Source organism: Oenanthe melanoleuca, chromosome 8 (assembly GCF_029582105.1).
Source record: "Oenanthe melanoleuca isolate GR-GAL-2019-014 chromosome 8, OMel1.0, whole genome shotgun sequence".
In the NCBI taxonomy this organism is placed as follows: domain Eukaryota; kingdom Metazoa; phylum Chordata; class Aves; order Passeriformes; family Muscicapidae; genus Oenanthe; species Oenanthe melanoleuca.
This window is the reverse complement of record NC_079342.1, coordinates 1,374,522-1,392,433: the sequence shown is the minus strand read 5'-3', so window position 1 is coordinate 1,392,433 and position 17,912 is coordinate 1,374,522.

Below are 17,912 nucleotides of genomic sequence, written 5' to 3'. Positions count from 1 at the left end.
TTTGGATGAATATTGAGGAAAATGCAATTTCTCTGCTTTTCCTGGGAAGGAGAGGACACAGAGGGCAGGATTTAAACAGCAGCTGGAATTTGTTATCCTCATTTTCCCTTTTTATTTGGATTTTTTGTGTCCCTGTGGCCAGAAAAGCTGGAAAATTGATCTGGAAGTGTTTGTTCTGATTGGCCATGGAATGAGCTGTTCCTCAGGCACTGGGATTGGATTTTAGCTGCTGTTCCATGGCTTGGGAATGTGGGATGGCAGAAAAGTGGGATTATCTTAGGAGCTCCACCCTGGAGAGCCCTTTTCCCATTGCTGCCTTGGGCACATCCTCACCTCTATTTTCTGAATGTAAATCCTGGAATTTGGGTTGGAAGAGACCTTAAAGCTCATTTTTCCACCTTACTCCAAACCCATCCCTTGCAAGTCTCAGCTTCCCCTTGATTCTCCTAAAAAATGGATTTAAAAGCCTAAAAATGTGGATTTTAGGGCAATTCTTGGCTCTGCAAAGATGGAACTTTGGGTTTAAGGACTTTGAAGTTTCAGCCTGGAATTCCCTGATGGAATTCTGATGTTCTTGTGCTGTTCCCAAGGGGAGTTGAGCTTGGAAACCCTCAAAAATAAAAGTGGATTTAAAATTCTAAAAATGAAGTTGCAGCTGTAAGTTGGATTTCTCACAGGGATTTTTCCAAGGTTTGGAATATCTCGATTTTCCAAGACTTCTGCAGGATGAGGAGCTCTCTTTGTAGGCTCAGTTCTGTTCTGATTTCTTGCTTGGCTCTAAAATAAAATTAAAAAGAAAAGGGGAAAAAAATTCTTTCTTTTCAGGCAATTTGGCTCTTCCCAGAAAAACTCTTGGGGAAGGAAATCTGAGGATTTTAAAACTTTTTCTTTTGGAGAAAAGATTCTAAAACTCAACCTCTGGGAGAGTTTAGGAAGGGAAGAAATAAATGAGGGACAGGAGGCAAGAGTTGCTTTATTTCCCCAGTGTATTTATTCCCCAAGAATAAGAATAAGAATAAGAATAAGAATAAGAATAAGAATAAGAATAAGAATAAGAATAGAAATAAAAATAAAAAGAGAAATAAAAATAAAAATAAAAGTGCATTTATTCCCCCAGAATAAGAATAATAAGAAAAAGAGAAATAGAAATAAAAATATAAATATAAGTATAAATATATAATGAATAATAATAATTAGTAATAATGACAAAATAATAATGATAATAATGATAATAATAATAGTTCTGATCTCTGAGAGTTTCTCTGAGGAGTGGGAAGCTCTGCAAATAATTTGCTCAAGGAACAAAAAGGAGAGAAATTGCATCTTTTAATAATCTGCCTCATTTTCCCTGTAATTACCTTGGAAATCCTGATGTGGAGAACACTTGAGCCGAATCCTTCAGAGCTGTCAGAGCTGATTTTTAATTTCACTTCATTTTTGCACAATGGGAGATGAGCTTTTTAGAAAGAGCTAAGATGAAAAATCCCTGCCATAATCAGGAAAAGAGAAATTTCTTTGTGCTCAAGCTGTGAATATTTGTCTGGAAGTTTCTAATAAAAACAGGGTCAGTGAAAATTCCAGGAAAAGAAATCTGTGAAAATTTGTGACAATTTCACCCCCAAAATGGTGAAAATTTGAAAATTGTATTTCATGGGAATTCTGCAGAGCATGTCAGGCCTAAGGAATATGGATTTATTTTTTTAATTTAATATTTTTTTATTTTTTTAATTGAAACTGAAAGAAATGAAGGGAAATGACAACCTGGTCATCCCCTCTGCTGGAAATCCAGGAATTCCTGGAATTTCTGGACACACTGACTGGGCTATTTCCAGCTTTAATGTTGGATTGACTCCAGAGGAAGAGGAGTCTGGGAAGGAGCCTCTTAATTAAAGTTGAGACCCAGTTTTAATAGTGATTAATCATTTAAAGGTGTTTTTTGGTCATGCCCAACTTGGATGGAATTTTCTCAATCATCTCCAAAGATCATCCTGCCTTTAACATTGGCTGGGAGGAAAACTGGTTGGATTTATTCTTGGAAATAAATTTGTAATTTTATCCAAATGCCTGATGGCTTAAACCAGGAAATTTGGTTTTTAAACTCAGCCTGGCAATAAGGACAAAGCTCAGGGCAGCCTTGGGAAAGCCAAAGGGGAGGAATTCCTTTCCTTAGAACATTGGGAGAGACCAAAGTGGGAAAATCCATTTTCCAGAGCCTTGGGAGAGACCAGAGTGGGAAAATTCCTCCTCCAGAATCTTGGGAGAGACCAAAGTGGGAAAATCTTTTCTCCAGAACATTGGGAGAGACCAGAGTGGAGAAATTCCTTTTCCAGAACCTTGGGAAAAGCCAAACTAGGAAAATTCCTTCTCAAAAGCCTTGAGAGAGACTAAAGTGGGAAAATCTTTTCTCCAGATCATTGGGAGAAGCCAAATTGGGAAAATTCCTTCTCCAGAAGATTGGGAAAAGCTGAAGTGGAGGAATTCCTTCTCCAGAACCTTGGGAAAGGCCAGAGTGGGAAAATCTCTTTTCCAGAGCATTGGGAGAGACCAAACTGGGGAAATTCCTTCTCCAGAGCCTTGGGAGAGGCCAGAGTGGGAAAATCCCTTTTCCAGCTGGATTGCCCTGGTGGTCTCAGGTAGCAAAGCTCTTGAAGAACAGCAGTGCTGGAGATTAAGGCTGTGACAGCTCCAAGGGGAAATCCAGCCCATGGAATCCAGCACAGGAGGGGTGTGGAGCTGTTGGAAGGAATCCAGAGGCTGGAAATCCCAAACTTGCCCATGAAGATGTGCTTTAGGAATTTCTGTAAATAGTGGGTTTCACACTGGATGAGCTGGGAGCAGTTTTTTTAAGCACTGTGTGGGAAAATGAATGGGATTTGATCTTCAGGATGATCAGGGGATGGAGCAGCTGTGCTGGAAAGAAAGAGCTGGGAATGATCACGTGGAGAGAAATTTGGGGTGACCCCATTGTGACCTTGCAGGAGCTGAAGGAGCTGCAGGAAAGATGGAGAGAGGCTGGGGACAAGGGATGGAGGGACAGAGGGCAGGGATGGGTGGGATACTGGGCAGGAATTCCTGGCTGGGATGGAATTCCAGAGCAGCTGTGGCTGCCCCTGGATCCCCGGGATTATCCAAGGCCAGGCTGGATATTGGAGCTTGGCTCCACCTGGGGGAGAGGGAGGAGCCCATGGCAGGAGTTAGAACTGGATGAGCTTTAAGGTTCCTCCCAACCCAAACCATTCCATGAAATCCCTCCTTTCTGAGTCACTTTTCCCAAGTTCCAGCCATCAGTGCTAATAGATGCCCTTGCTTATATTTTGCAGAGCTCTGTGAAATCTCCCCAGCTTTTGCTGGAAATGAGAACAGCTTGGGTTTGCTGAGGAGGAGGGAATTTCTCAGAGCTGCCAGAAGCTCTGCAGAGCACTTGAGCTGTTGCTGCTCACAAGAAACGGGAAAAGGTCACAGAAAAAACAACATTTTCCTCTGCAAATAAGGGGGAATTCTTAGGGGTGTGTCCAAGGAGGGCTGGAGTGGCTGAGGGAGCTGGGAAAGGGTTTGGAGCCCCAGGAGGGGCTGAGGGAGCTGGGAAGGGGCTGGAGAATCCCTGAGGGGATGGGAAGGGGCTGGAGAATCCCTGAGGAGCTGGGAAGGGGCTGGAGAATCCCTGAGGGGATGGGAAGGGGCTGGAGAATCCCTGAGGAGCTGGGAAGGGGCTGGAGAATCCCTGAGGGGATGGGAAAGGACTGGAGAATCCCTGAGGAGATGGGAAGGGGCTGGAGAATCCCTGAGGGGATGGGAAGGGGCTGGAGAATCCCTGAGGGGATGGGAAGGGGCTGGAGAATCCCTGAGGGGATGGGAAGGGGCTCAGGCTGGAGAAAAGGAGGCTCAGGGGGAATTTCTGGCTCTGCACAACTCCCTGCCAGGAGGGGACACTGGGGGGATTTGGGATCTGGGATCTGGGAACAGGGACAGGAGGAGAGGGAATGGCCCCACAGGAGGTTCAGCTTGGATATTGGAAAAGAAATTTTCCTTGGAAGGTGGTGAGGTGTTGGTATATGTTGCCCAGGGAGGTGTTGGAGTCTCTACCTGGAAATTTTCCAGCCCTTCCCTCCTTTCTCAGTGCCCACAGCAGCTGTGGCTGCCCCTGGATCCCTGGAATTGTCCCAGGCCAGGCTGTGGGAGATGTCCCTCCCATGGGATGAGCTTCAATCTCCTTTCTAACCCAATTTCATGATTTTATGTCATCCCATCTGTTCCTCCTGGGAGAGTCAGACCTGAGATTGTCACTTTTTTTGGGTGGCTGTCACCTTGTCTGAGTTGGTGTCTTGCCCTGTGAAGTTCTCATGGATTTTAAGGAGAATCCAGTTTGAATCCCAGCTCACAAATGATGTAATTCCCTGTGGGATCAGATGATCTCCTCCATCCCTTTCCTTAGAAAAGCTGCTCCAGTAAGTCACAGCCCAGGTGCCTGGGCTTTATCTCTGAGCATTTTCAGGATCAGCATTTTGTTGGGAGGAAAAATCCTGCTCCAGTCATGTGGTCAAGTGAGGAAGAAGCAGACTGCAGGATGTGCTGTTCCTGGAATTTCAGATTTGTTTTGCTTTTTCTCTCTATATTTGTGTCCTGCCTCCATGAAAAGGGGGAGGAACTGGATTTGGGGGCTGCAAAAAGGAGCTGGATAAAGAATTCTGCTTCCCAAAACTGCAGCAGAATGGGATTGTGACCCAGCCTTGGCTGTCCTCTGTGGGAGGGGGGGATTTTTGGGGATGAGGGGATCAGTCTTTTCCTAAAATCCCCCTGGAGCTTTCAGCCTGCCCATGGAGAATCCCAAATGTGTGGGAAAACCCACGTGTGGGTCTCCTATGCCAAACCTTCCCAAACTTGCCCACGAGGATGTGTTTAGGAATTTCTGTAAATTGTGCATTTCACACTGAGCAGGGCAGCTCTCCTGTAACCTGTGTGCAGGGAAATCAGGAAAAAATCCTGGGATTTGACCCTCACTGGCAGCTGCTTGCTGGGAACCCTTGAGTTCATCCCCTGGCTGCATCCCTCTGGAATTGCTGGAGTGTTTTCCCACCAGTTTTGAAACACACAGTGGTGAAACACAAAAATCTTCAGGTGGAAGCTTGAAAGAAAATTCATATTCATATTCCACATGGGATATATTCCAGGAAAGTGGATCAGATCCAACTGCAGCACTGATTTTTCTTCATCGTTTATTAACAAATGCAAAGCTTTGCTGCTGCTCAGCATTCCCTGATCCCAGACCAATCCTCTGGGATACAGAGTTGCTTTGGAGGTGCTGGAAATGTAATAAAAGTCTGCATCAATGAGAAAGTGTTCATGAGGAAAAGAATTCCCAGGAAGCCTCTTTGGAGTGTTTTCCTGTGGTTTATTCTCCCCTTAAAAGCTCATCCCAGGGGTCAGATTTTTCTGGGAAGGCACAGGAAAGAATGAGTCAGATTTTCATGGTAATTTGGTCATGACTAAAGGAAGTGTTGGGTTTTCTTCAGGTCTCAGAACTCCAATTCCCACAGAAAAAAAAATGGATTTTATCTTTATCTGTATTCTGCTTAAATTAACATGGATAACTTAATAAATATTTATAAAGCTGTGGTGTGAGAGGGGTCAGATTTCCACAGAAATGGAAATTCCACAGCCTGGTTCATCCCTCCAGGTCCCATTTCCTGCTGTCCAGCCTGGAGTTCAGCAAAATTTGGGAAATATTCTTAAACTCTCATTCCTTTCCATTTTTTCCCCAAAGAATGTGTGGATTGAGATTTAATGGAGAATATGGAGGTGGTGCTGGTTGAAGTTGATGATCTTCAAGGTCTTTTCCTGGCTTTGATGATGCCATGGTATTCTCAGAAGTTTCTCTGGATGATTATACTACAAATTCAAATAGAATTATACAAATATATAATTTATATGTGTTTATAAATAAAAATATTTAACTTTTTTTTTTAATTCTCTTTCAGGTTACCCCTCTGAAGAAATTCTGTTTGCCAGAAGTTTTCTATTCTGGGCTGCACTTGAATTTTGATAATGAAGAAAAGCAGAAGTGTCATGACAGTGACTGCAGATGAGGTGAGTTCCTGCTGAAGGTTTATTTTTTCTTATTTTTCTTTTTTTTTTTTTTTTTTAATCTTATGAAAATGAGCTAAAAAGTTGATTGAGTTTTATCCTCATGGAGAAAATAATTTGTTTGCAGAATTCAGTTCTGGAGTTGTGGAGTTCTCTCTTTCTGGGATAATTCTGGCTGGAGAATTGAGTGTGGTTTATTCTCATGGAGGAAATAATTGGTAGAATTTAGTTCTGGAGTTGTGGGTAGGTCTGGCTGGAGGATTGTTTTTTACCTGCATGGAGGAAATCCTTTGTTTGCAGAATTCAGTTCTGGAGTTGTGGAGTTCTCATCTGGGATAGTTCTGGCTGAGTGTGGTTTATCCTCAGAGAGGAAATAATTTGCTTGTAGAATTTAGGTCTGGACTTTTGGAGTTCTCATCTCCTGGGATAACTCTGGCTGGAGAATTGTGTTTTATCCTCAAGGAGGAAACAGTTTGTTTACAGAATTTAGTTCTGGAGTTGTGGAGTTCTCATCTCCTGGGATAGTTCTGGCTGAGTGTGTTTTACCCTCATGGAGGAAATCCTTTGTTTGCAGAATTCAGTTCTGGAGTTGTGGGGTAGCTCTGGCTGGAGAATTGTGTTTTATCCTCAAGGAGGAAATCCTTTGTTTGCAGAATTTAGTTCTGGACTTTTGGAGTTCTCATCTGGGACAGCTCTGGCTGAGTGTGTTTTACCCTCATGGAGGAAACCCTTTGTTTGCAGAATTCAGTTCTGGAGTTGCGCAGTTCTCATCTCCTGGGATAGCTCTGGCTGAGCGTGTTTTACCCTGACGGAGGACATCCTTTATTCCCGAATTCAGGAATCTCTCTCTGTTTACAGAACTCCCTGGATTACCTGGAGTGCGGGCTCAGCAAATCCTACAGCACCTCCAGCCACGCCCTGGGCATCGACCTGTGGCGGGGCCGGCGCTGCTGCTCGGGCTCGCTGCAGCTGCCGCCGCTGGCCCTGCGGCAGAGCGAGCGGGCGCGCAGCCCGGAGCGGGAGCCCGTGTGCCGGCCCACCACCCTGCCGCTGCTGGCGCCGCCCAGCATCGCCATCACCGCCTGCCACGACGGGTGAGTCTGCTGCCCTGCCCTGCCCTGCCCTGATCTGATCCTGTTCCTGCTCCTGCTCCTGCCCCTGCTCCTGCTCCTGCCCCTGCCCCTGCCCCTGCCCCTGCCCCTGCCCCTGCCCCTGCCCCTGCCCCTGCCCCTGCCCCTGCTCCTGCTCCTGCCCCTGCCCCTGTTTCTGTTCCTGCTCCTGCCCCTGCCCCTGTTTCTGCCCTTTGGGTTTTCCCTGCTTCCCACCTTTACTTTGTTGGCTTATTTTAAATGTTATGAACGCATGAAATGTTGTTGGCTCTCCACAAGTATTGGATCAATGCTATATGTATAATGTTAAATAGCATTTCTATATGGATATAGTCTTGGGTAATAGTAAAAGTTAGACATAAGTTTTTAGGGATAGTCTGCTTAAACCACCTGCTTAGTCAAAGATAGCAGCCCGTGATATGTGATGGGCACCCCTGCAGCTGACAAGACAATTACCAACACTCATGGCTGGACCAGCACCCAAATTAAAAGGGATAAGGTGAGGAATAAAACCACAAGCCAAGAAACACACATGCTCTAGAAAGGCAGACCCAAGCAGTGGCCATGCTAAACAGCTCCCAGAAACAGTTGACTATGCATGAAGGTCTCTATGTAACAAAGGGATGGATTGTAAAACACATTTAAAGGGTGTTCCAAGGTGTACTCTGGGCAGCATGCCAAGCACTTTGGCTTTATGGATGTCTCCTATTGTCTTTTATTAAACCTTTTAATTCTCCCAAAACAGTGAACCATGTTTTTCACATAAACAAGCGAAGCAGCTTGTAGTTAAATGGTTATTTTAATATTATTATTAATATTTATTTATTTAAAAATTTTAATAATACTATTAATATTATATATTAAAAGGCAAGCAATAGCAACAAGCAGTGGCAAAGCTACCAAAGGCAAATACACACAGTGAGTGAATGGCTAAAAGCAAAAGGCTAAAAGCCACAATGGCTAAAAGCAACAGCTTTTTTTAATACCAATTTTGATATAGGATTTTTCTAACAAGGTAAGATGCAAACTTGGGCTACCACTCTTTAACTTATTAGAATTTTAGTTTTTTAGCACACGTATAAGACCATGCATACAATATATTTTGTTTTATTTAAGAAATGTTAGCAATATTTTTGCTACAACTCTATTATGTCTAAGACTGTCTACAACTGTGGGCTTGGAGCTTTTACTGAAGATATCAGTATGTTTTTTACTGCTACTGTGGCATTTGAAACTTTTTACTCACTAAAAGCATTAGAACTTACCCTAAAACTTACTAACTTACTTGTACTTAAACATCTACTTTATGTGTGAGTAGCTTAATATACTTCAGTCCATCCAAAGGCTTTAACTCAATCCCTGCACTCTAATTTTTCTCTGAAGAATTCAGAGACTCCAACAGTCACTCATCCATTCATTCATTTTCTGGTTTTAAATGGGCTTTTTCACTTCTTTTTTATTATAAACACACATCCAATAATCTTTCATGCATTAATCTAATTAATCAACCTCTATCAGCTGTTGTATCATGGATATAAATTCATAAAACAAATAATTTTTATATTTTTTTGAAATTCTACTTTGTTAAAAACTTCTCCTGACACTTCTGATTCCGGTCTCAAGCAGAGGATTTGTGTTCCTAACTTTGCACCCACATGGGTTCAGGATGGTGCTGAACTCTCCCACAAAGGATTGAGGAAAAGCCTTTGGCTCTCTGGATGTTTCCCATCCCTGGGTGAGGAAAAAAGCTTGGAAAAACCCATTGGGATCTAAAGCTAAACTCGAGATAAATCCCCAAGAAACCATCAGAGAGCTCAGTACAAGGGGGTTGCTCTGAGGTGAATTCCAAAATTGGAACTGGGTGAAATGGCAAAAAAAGGGAATTAATCCAGAGAGGGAGGAGAGTTTTCCTGTGCTGGACTCGGATTTTATGCAAAATAAGGATGTGTGTCCTGCTTTTCATGGGAATATTGAGGTGACATTAGTGTGACCTTAAATTCTGTGCTCTCAGCTTTGGGTTTAGAGTCAGTTTTAGGCTCTAGTTTGTAAATGCTCCACTCTCAGCTCCATTTGCTGGTTCATGTTCCAAGCTGGAATCTGGGTTTCTGTTAAGCTCAGCACTCTTTGATTTCTACAACTGTAAACTCAAGATTAATCCCAAGGAAACCATCAGAGAGCTGATTACAAGGGAATTCCTCCAAGGTGAGATCCAAAATTGGAACTGGTGTCAAAGAAGGGAATTATTCCAGAGGGAGAGGAGGAAGGCAAAGCCTTGGGTGTTCCTGTGCTGGAAATGGATTTTATGGCAAAAGAAGGATGTGTGTCCTGTTTCTCATGGGAATATTGAGGTTATATTAATTGCACCTTAAATTCTGTGCTTGCACTTGGGTTTGGGGCTGGTTTTAGATTCTAAACTTTCCTCTCTTGGCTCCGTTCGCTGCTTCATGTTCCCATCCTTGTTCCAAGCTGGAATCCAGGTTTCTGCCAAGCTCAGCACTTTCCATTTGGACATTCCCAAACCCATTTGTTAAAGTCCTTTGGAGTGAGTTTTCCTGCTGAAAACAGGACTGTTAAACTGCCCTGGAATAGCTGAGATAGAAGAATTGCAGAGGAGCTTTTGTCCAGGTTTTGTGATTAATTACTGGGATAAATGGAACCAAATGTATTCTCTAATTTTAGATGGATCAGGGAATTTTGGCAACAAAAGGGTTGGTTCACCTTTTAAATGTCGCTTTTTGTGGGGCAGGAATTTGTATTCCGAGGGTGGCCTTGGAAGGGAGGATCGCTCTGAGCTCGGAATGTGCCTCTGTCCATGGTGTGGGAGAAAACAAGGATTTCTCGCGGATTTATTTATCGCTGGGAACACAAGAGGGCATCGCTGCTCCTCCTCCCAGCCCGGCGGAACCCGCGGGTTTGGGTTTTCCCGGCGGGGAGCATCGCAGCCCTGCCCGGGGCGCGGCTGTCCCTGGGGGCTGCAGCATTCCCGCTTTTCCAGGGGAAACGCAGCTGGTGTGGCTGGCATGCAGCTTTCTGCTTCCTCCTCACCTTCCTGAAAGAAAAAACTGGGCTTAAAATTCTCATTCTGTACTTCAGTTCTAATCCTCACCTCCCTCTCCAGTTACATTGGCTGATCCTACAAAACCTGTGTTTAAATTTCACATTTTTTATTTCAGTTCCAATCCTCACCTCCCTGACCACTTATGTCAGCTGATCCTACAGAAACTGGGTTTAAAATTCCCAGTTATTTCAGTTCTAATCCTCACCTCCCTGATTGCTTACATTGGCTGATCCTACAGAAACTGAGCTTAAAATTCCCATTTATTTCAGTTCTAATCCTCACCTCCCTGATTGCTTACATTGGCTGATCCTACAAAAACTGAGCTTAAAATTCCCATTTATTTCAGTTCCAATCCTCACCTCCCTGACCACTTATGTCAGCTGATCCTACAGAAACTGGGTTTAAAATTCCCAATTATTTCAGTTCTAATCCTCACCTCCCTGATTGCTTACATTGGCTGATCCTACAAAACCCGAGTTTAACATTCCCGTTTTTCATTGAAATGCTAATCCTCACCTCCCTGGTCACTTATCTCAGCTGATCCTACAGAAACTGGGCTTAAAATTCCCATTTTTTATTTCAAATATTGAATATTGGAATGCATTTTCTTAGGGATTAGAGAGGCTGGTAAATATTTAGGATATGGCAATAAATACTTTATTAAAATATAGATTTGCTGCTTTATTATCCCTTATTTATGTTTTTCTTTTTTTGAATGGCATAATTTTATTGTAAAGCCTGAAGATGAGAATCTGTAAGGAAAATATGCAGGGATTGATCCTATTCCCCACATCCACCTGGAAACCTTCCTGGAATTGGGATAAATTTACTTTAAAATTAAATTTACTCTGAATTTAAGTCTCTACCCCTGTAGTACTCCCTTTGTTCTCCAGATGGTGGTGGTGGGCAGCAAATCAAAAACAGTGTTAAAAGAGAAATCAACCCAAAATTTGGGATAATTCTGGGCACTGAGTTACTCCAAACCTTCCTTGGGAATTCTGGCTTCAGCCAGAGCCAGCTCATCCTCCCTGGGAAACTGTTGGGAATTAATTGGGAGATTGGTGAAATGGGAATTAATTGGGAAATTGATAAAATGGGAATGAATTGGGAGATTGATAAAATGGGAATGAATAAGGGATTGATAGAATGGGAATTATTGAGGAATTGATAAAATGAGAATGAATAAAGGGATTGATAAAATGGGAATTAACTGAGGAATTGATAAAATGGGAATGAATAAAGGGATTGATAGAATGGGAATTAACTGAGGAATTGATAAAATGGAAGTTAATAGAGAGATTGATAAAATGGGGGTTAATAGAGGGATTGATAAAATGGGAATTAATTGGAGGATTGATAAAGTGGAAGGTAATAGAGGGATTGATAAAATGGGAATGAATAAGGGATTGATAAAATGGGAATTAACTGAGGCATTGATAAAATGGGAATTAACTGAGGGACAGATAAGTGGGGATTAATTGAGGGGTAGATAAGGAAAGTGAGGATGATAAAGGGGATGAGATTTGCATGGAGAATTAAGGATAACAAAGCTGGAATCAGCCTGGGAAACCAAGCAATGCTCCTCCCATATCCCCTGGATGAAAGGAGATATTTGGGAAGTTTTATAGGAATTGTAGGATGAATCCCAGAAATTCAGAAGGAAATTATATTTTGGAAAAATGTGTTTTGGTTTTTTATAAATTTTCTTTTGTTTTTTCAATGTTTTTCCAGACCTTGTGAAATTGGAATTTAATTTCTTAGATAATTTCAAATTCCAGGAGATAGGAACTGAAGGAATGTGCTGCAAGCTTGGAATAAGAAGGAAAAAAAAAAAATAGATGAGCTGGCTTCCTATGTGGTGTGAAAAATAAAAAACCTGAGGGAAAAAATGCTTTAAAACAGGATTTTAAATTTTATACTGGTAATTAAAATTATTTAAATTACAGAATGGACATCACCTGGATATGGATATGGATAATTTTTATAATCCCATCAGATTTTGTGCTAATGAGCAGGATCAATTATTCTGATTGAACATCCTTCCTGCATTTCAAAAGCCACATTTCCAGGGGGCATTTCCTTACCTTGCAAAGGGAGGTCAGTGGAGTTCCTCAGAACATCCCATAATCTGCAGGGAAAGGAGATTTTAATTATTCCTTGCTGTTTCTGGCAAACTTCATCCTGAAACTCAGGATTCCTGGGATTTTTCTGGATTTTCCCAACAATATCAGAGATGTCTTGGAGAAATCTTAGAGTGGCCATGAGGGATTTTCTGCTCTGGGATTTGTTTTCAGTCAGAAATATTTCCTGGTCTGTTTAGGGCTTTTTCCTGGGAATGGATTTGGGATTTGGTGGGAGCCTGGAGAGCTGGGATCTCTCCAAAGAGTGGGAAAAGCTGGGAAGGCTGTGGGGAGGTGAGAGCCCCTGGATTGTCTGCAGGTGGATCATGAAAACTGGAATTGAAATCCATTTGAAATGCCCAGAGTGGAAGCAGGGCCGTGCCTGGTGTGGGAAGAGGAGAGAAATTCCTTGGATTTCTCAGCCCCACTGCTGCCACTGGGGCCCTCCCAGGGACCTGGAGGGGGAAACAGCCGTGGAGGATTTGGGGAAACAACTTCCCTAAAATGTGGAGAGATCCCACAGGGAGTGTCCTTGGTTGGGAGGGGCTTATCCCAAAATATAAAATGTTCCCACAGGGAATATCCTTGGTTGGGATGGGCTTATCCCAAAATATAAAATGTTCCCACAGGGAATATCCCATCTCCTGGCAGGGTTGGGATGGGGTTATCCCAATGTTGTGAGGTGTTCCCACAGGGAATATCCTTGGTTGGGATGGGGTTATCCCAAAATTGTGAGGTGTTCCCACTGGGAATATCTGACATTCCTGGTGAGGTTGGAAGGGGATTATTCCAAAAATTGTGAGGTGTTCCCACTGGGAATATCCTTGGTTGGGATGGGGTTATCCCAAAATGTGAGAGTTCCCACAGGGAATATCTGACATCCCTGGCAGGGTTGGGATGGGGTTATCCCAAAATTGTGAGATGTTCCCACAGGGAATATCCTTGGTTGGAATGGAGTTATTCCAAAAATTGTGAGGTGTTCCCACTGGGAATATCTGACATTCCTGGCTTGGTTGGGAGGGGGTTATTCCTAGAATAGTGAAATGTTCCCACAGGAATATCCCATTCCCTGGCAGGGTTGGGATGGGGTTATCCCAGTGTTCCCACAGGAATATCCCACATCCCTGGTGAGGTTGGGATGGGGTTATCCCAGTGTTCCTATAGGGAATATCCCATATCCTGGCAGGGTTGGGATGGGGTTATCCCAGTGTTCCCACAGGAATATCCCATATCCTGGCAGGGTTGGGATGGGGTTATCCCAGTGTTCCCACAGGAATATCCCATCTCCTGGCAGGGTTGGGATGGATTATTCCCATGTGGAATCAGGCTCAGCCAGAGCAATAATCCCAAGCCCTGGTCCTGTGTGGCACTCAGGGTGTGAGGGGTCACATCTGACATCCCACCCCAAATCCTGGAGATCTTGTGTCCAAATAAACCCCAAAAATCCTTTATACCCAAAAAAACCGTGGGCAGGCCAAATATCCCAAGGTCACTGCTGCTGTGTCATTCCCAATGCCAACCTCTCCCCAAAAAAAAACCTGGGAAAAAAGGTGATTTTGCTCCCTCTGACTTAACTCTGCTGTTATTTCTCAGCTAAAAATACCAGAGAAGTGTTTTGTCTGCTTATATTTAGATTTTGGCTGGTGCCATCAGTTTCTGAAGCTCTTGCAGCTTCAAAAAACTTTATTTTTATGTTTTCTTGGAGGCCTAAATAAAAGAACTATGATTAATACAAGGTGTAGTTACCCAGAGGAGTTTTAAGATGGATTAATCATAGGTCAGGAATTAAAATTACAGTTCTTTCAAAATCCCTTTTTGTCCACAACTTTTATTTTGTTGTTGCCACCTAATCTTTTAATTCCTTTCCATTTATTGAATTCATTGAATTTTACTCTGAGTACTCCAGATACCATCCCCTTTTTGTGTGAATTGCAAGGTGATCCCAATAATTTTATTAAGGAGGAGCCTGTAAGTTTGAAGGATTTTGCCTGGAGATAAAAGTGGTTGAAAAGAGAAACACACACCCTAAAAAAAAAAAAAAAAAAAAAAAAGTCTTTTAATGATTCAATTTTAATTATACACCTCAAACCTGAGTGCAAAAAGACAGCTTGGGATGTGTGTGGAAGGGAAGAAATGAGTCACTGTTAATCAGCAGAAGACAACGAAGCCTCTGAAATATTTGCTTCAAACTTCACCCTCGCTAGAAGAGAAAATAAATGGAAATAGAAGTGATGGAAAAGCTGAATCAGAGGCTGACAGAATTTTCTGACTCATGATAACTCATCTCCAGGGTGGTTTTACCTGTGACCTGAGCCAGGCCAAGGCTGGGATCAGGGCTGAGCTGAGCCCAAACTCGTCCTGGATCCCCTTGGGTTGGTTTGTTCAGGGTTTGGTTGGTTTTATTCAGAATTTGATTGGCTTTGTTCAGGGTTTGATTGGTTTTGTCCAGTTTTTGGTTAGTTTTAATCAGAATTTGATTGGCTTGGTTCAGGACTTGGTTGGTTTTGTTCAGTTTTTGGTTGCTTCAGTTCAGTTTTTGGTTGGTTTTAATCAGAATTTGATTGGTTTTGTTCAGGATTTGTTTGGTTTTGTTCAGTTTTTGGTTGGTTTTACCCAGTTTTCAGTTGGTTTCGTTCAGGATTTGATTGGTTTCATTCGGTTTTTGATTGGTTTTGTTCAGTCCTTAGTTGGTTTCATTCAGTTTTTTGTTGCTTTGATTCAGAATTTGATTGGCTTCATTCAGGATTCGGTTGGTTTTGTCCACTTTTTGGTTGGTTTAGTTCAGGTTTTGGTTGGTTCAGTTCAGTTTTTCATTGTTTTTATTCAAAATTTGATTGGCTTCATTCAGGATTTGGTTGGTTTTGTACCATTTTTGATTTTTTATTTTTTTTTAATTTTTTTTTTTTTAGTTTTGTTTGGTTTTGTTCAGTTTTTGGTTGCTTTTGTTCAGGATTTGGTTGTTTTTCTTCAGTTTTTGGCTGATTTTGTTCAGTATTTTGGTTGGCTTAGTTCAGTTTTTCATTGTTTTTGTTCAGAATTTGCTTTGGTTTAGGCTTTGGTTGGTTTAGTTCAGTTTTTGGTTATTTTCATTCAGTTTTTTTCAGAGTTAGAATTACTGGTGTGTAGTTTAAATAGAAGTGTGTAATTTTATATTATTAAAATATATAATTCATATATTCATATTATTTTATTATAAAATACATTATATATCTTATTTCTATAATTATATGTAAATATTTATTATATTTATACAAAATTCTCACATTTTTTCCATCATCTCCTTTCTCTGGAGTCACCCTGGAGGTCTCTGCCTGTGAGGAATAATTTGAATTGTTTTGGCAATATATTACAAATCCCCTCAAATGAATTTATAATCTATAGCTGTGAAATGAGGAAATAATCACAATTATTACAGATTGCTCTGACATATGGGATTACTCACTCTGGATATGGAGAAGGCATTTCAGTGTTCTCTGGGAATAAATCAGGCACAATCCCAAGTTGCTAAGCAAATTCCCTTCTTACATCATGCCCTGGTGCCTTATATAATTTGATAATAAAAGTCGAAATGATATAAATTTATAATGAATTTATAAATATCAGTTTATTCCCAGTTACTAGGAGGGAACAGCAGAAATACCTGTATGAAAAAAGGGCATCACAGAGTGGTAGAAAATTGTATTTTTTGGCAGATAAACTGTGTTTTGCTCCATTTTTGGTTGGTTTAGTTCAGTTTCTGGTTGGTTTAGTTCAGTTTCTGGTTGATTTTTTTTCACTTTTTGGTTGGTTTCCCAACCAAAAATTCCCTTCCCAAAAATTCCAGCGACCCCTAAATCTGTGGCAATGCAGATCCAGACTGGATAATTTTAAACTATGAAATATAAAACAACCTCATCTCCCAACAGGAATCTAAATACCAGTGGATTGTTATTAATTTTTTTTGCCTCTCAAACGTGGGGAGTTTGTCATGCAAACCTATAATTAGGGATGGACTCCTGCTTCTCAAGCAGCAGGAAACTTTCAGGGAAGGAGAAGGAAAATCCTCAAACATGTAATTTCCAGTTTTCTGTTGTGGATCTTTGAGCAGCTCAGCCTGTGAGGCAGCAGATGCAAAGGCAGGTGTGTGTTTTGGGGATTTTTTTTTTTTTTAATTGACCATCTGAACACCATGAAACCTTCTGCTTTTGGGCTGGAAAGATTTTCCTGGGATTTGTTCAGCCTTCTGTTAAGAAGAGATGATTGAGGGAGGGTTGAAGATTTTTTATTGTATAGAATTATATTTTATTTTGTTAGAATTATATTGTATTTGAATTCCAAGCTGGTTTGGGTTGGAAGGGATTTTAAAGATTTTCTCATCTCATGCCAACCTTCCACAATCCCAGGTTGCTCCAAGTTCCATCCAAGCTGGCCTTGGGCACTTCCAGGGATCCAGGGACATCCCCATTATCTCTGGGAAATGCCATCAGCATCTCTTCACAAATTAATTATTTTTCTTCCTGTTAAACCCTGTGGAAGGGGAGCTTTGCTTTCCTGCCTGGCAGGGGGATGTGGCTGATCCAGTGCAGCTCAGATTCCCAAGGTCAATTCCTGTTTTTCAGGTGAAATCACCATTTGAACAGCCCAGAGTTGGGTGGGATGGTTAAAATGCCAATGGGGTGTTTAGGTCGAGCCTAGCAGAGGTTTGCTAAAATAAACTGGGACTAGGGTGGAGTGGAATTCACCAGGACTGGGATTAGTGGCACCCACCTGGGATGGACACAGCTCCTGGAAGGGAAATAAGGGAAAAATTAATGATATTTTATATCCCTTCTCTCATCTTGGTCCCTTCCCTGCACCTCTCCTGCCTTTCCCCTTTTTCTCCACTCCTGGTGTGTCTCCAGAGCTGCTCCATCCCTGCAAAGGCTCCAGTTCTGTGCCACAAACAAATCCCTCCTACAGCTTTGGATTTCCTGGGCATCTTTTCCAGCTTTGGATTTCCTGGGAATCTTTTCCAGCTTTGGATTTCCTGGGAATCTTTTCCAGCTTTGGATTTCCTGGGAATCTTTTCCAGTTCTGGATTTCCTGGGCATCTTTTCCAGCTTTGGATTTTCTGGGCATCTTTTCCAGCTTTGGATTTCCTGGGAATCTTTTCCAGTTTTGGATTTCCTGGGAATCTTTTTCAGTTTTGGATTTCCTGGGCATCTTTTCCAGCTTTGGATTTTCTGGGCATCTTTTCCAGCTTTGGATTTCCTGGGAATCTTTTCCAGTTCTGGATTTCCTGGGCATCTTTTCTAGCTTTGGATTTCCTGGGCATCTTTTCCAGCTTTCCACAGTGCTGCTCCCAGCTCTCCTTTCCCCATCCCTGCCACCTTCTCCTCTCTTTCCTCACAGCCACTCCAAGCCTTGCCTGACATTTTAATCCACTCCCAGTTCCCCATTCCCTGCCTTCTCTTTTCCTGGCTGCTTCCAGTTCCTTGATGTTTTTTCCCTGTCTTGCTGCAGACATTTCTCTCTTTGATTCTTTTTTCTTCTCTGCCTGTCTTGGTTCCTGGGGTTGCTGTGATT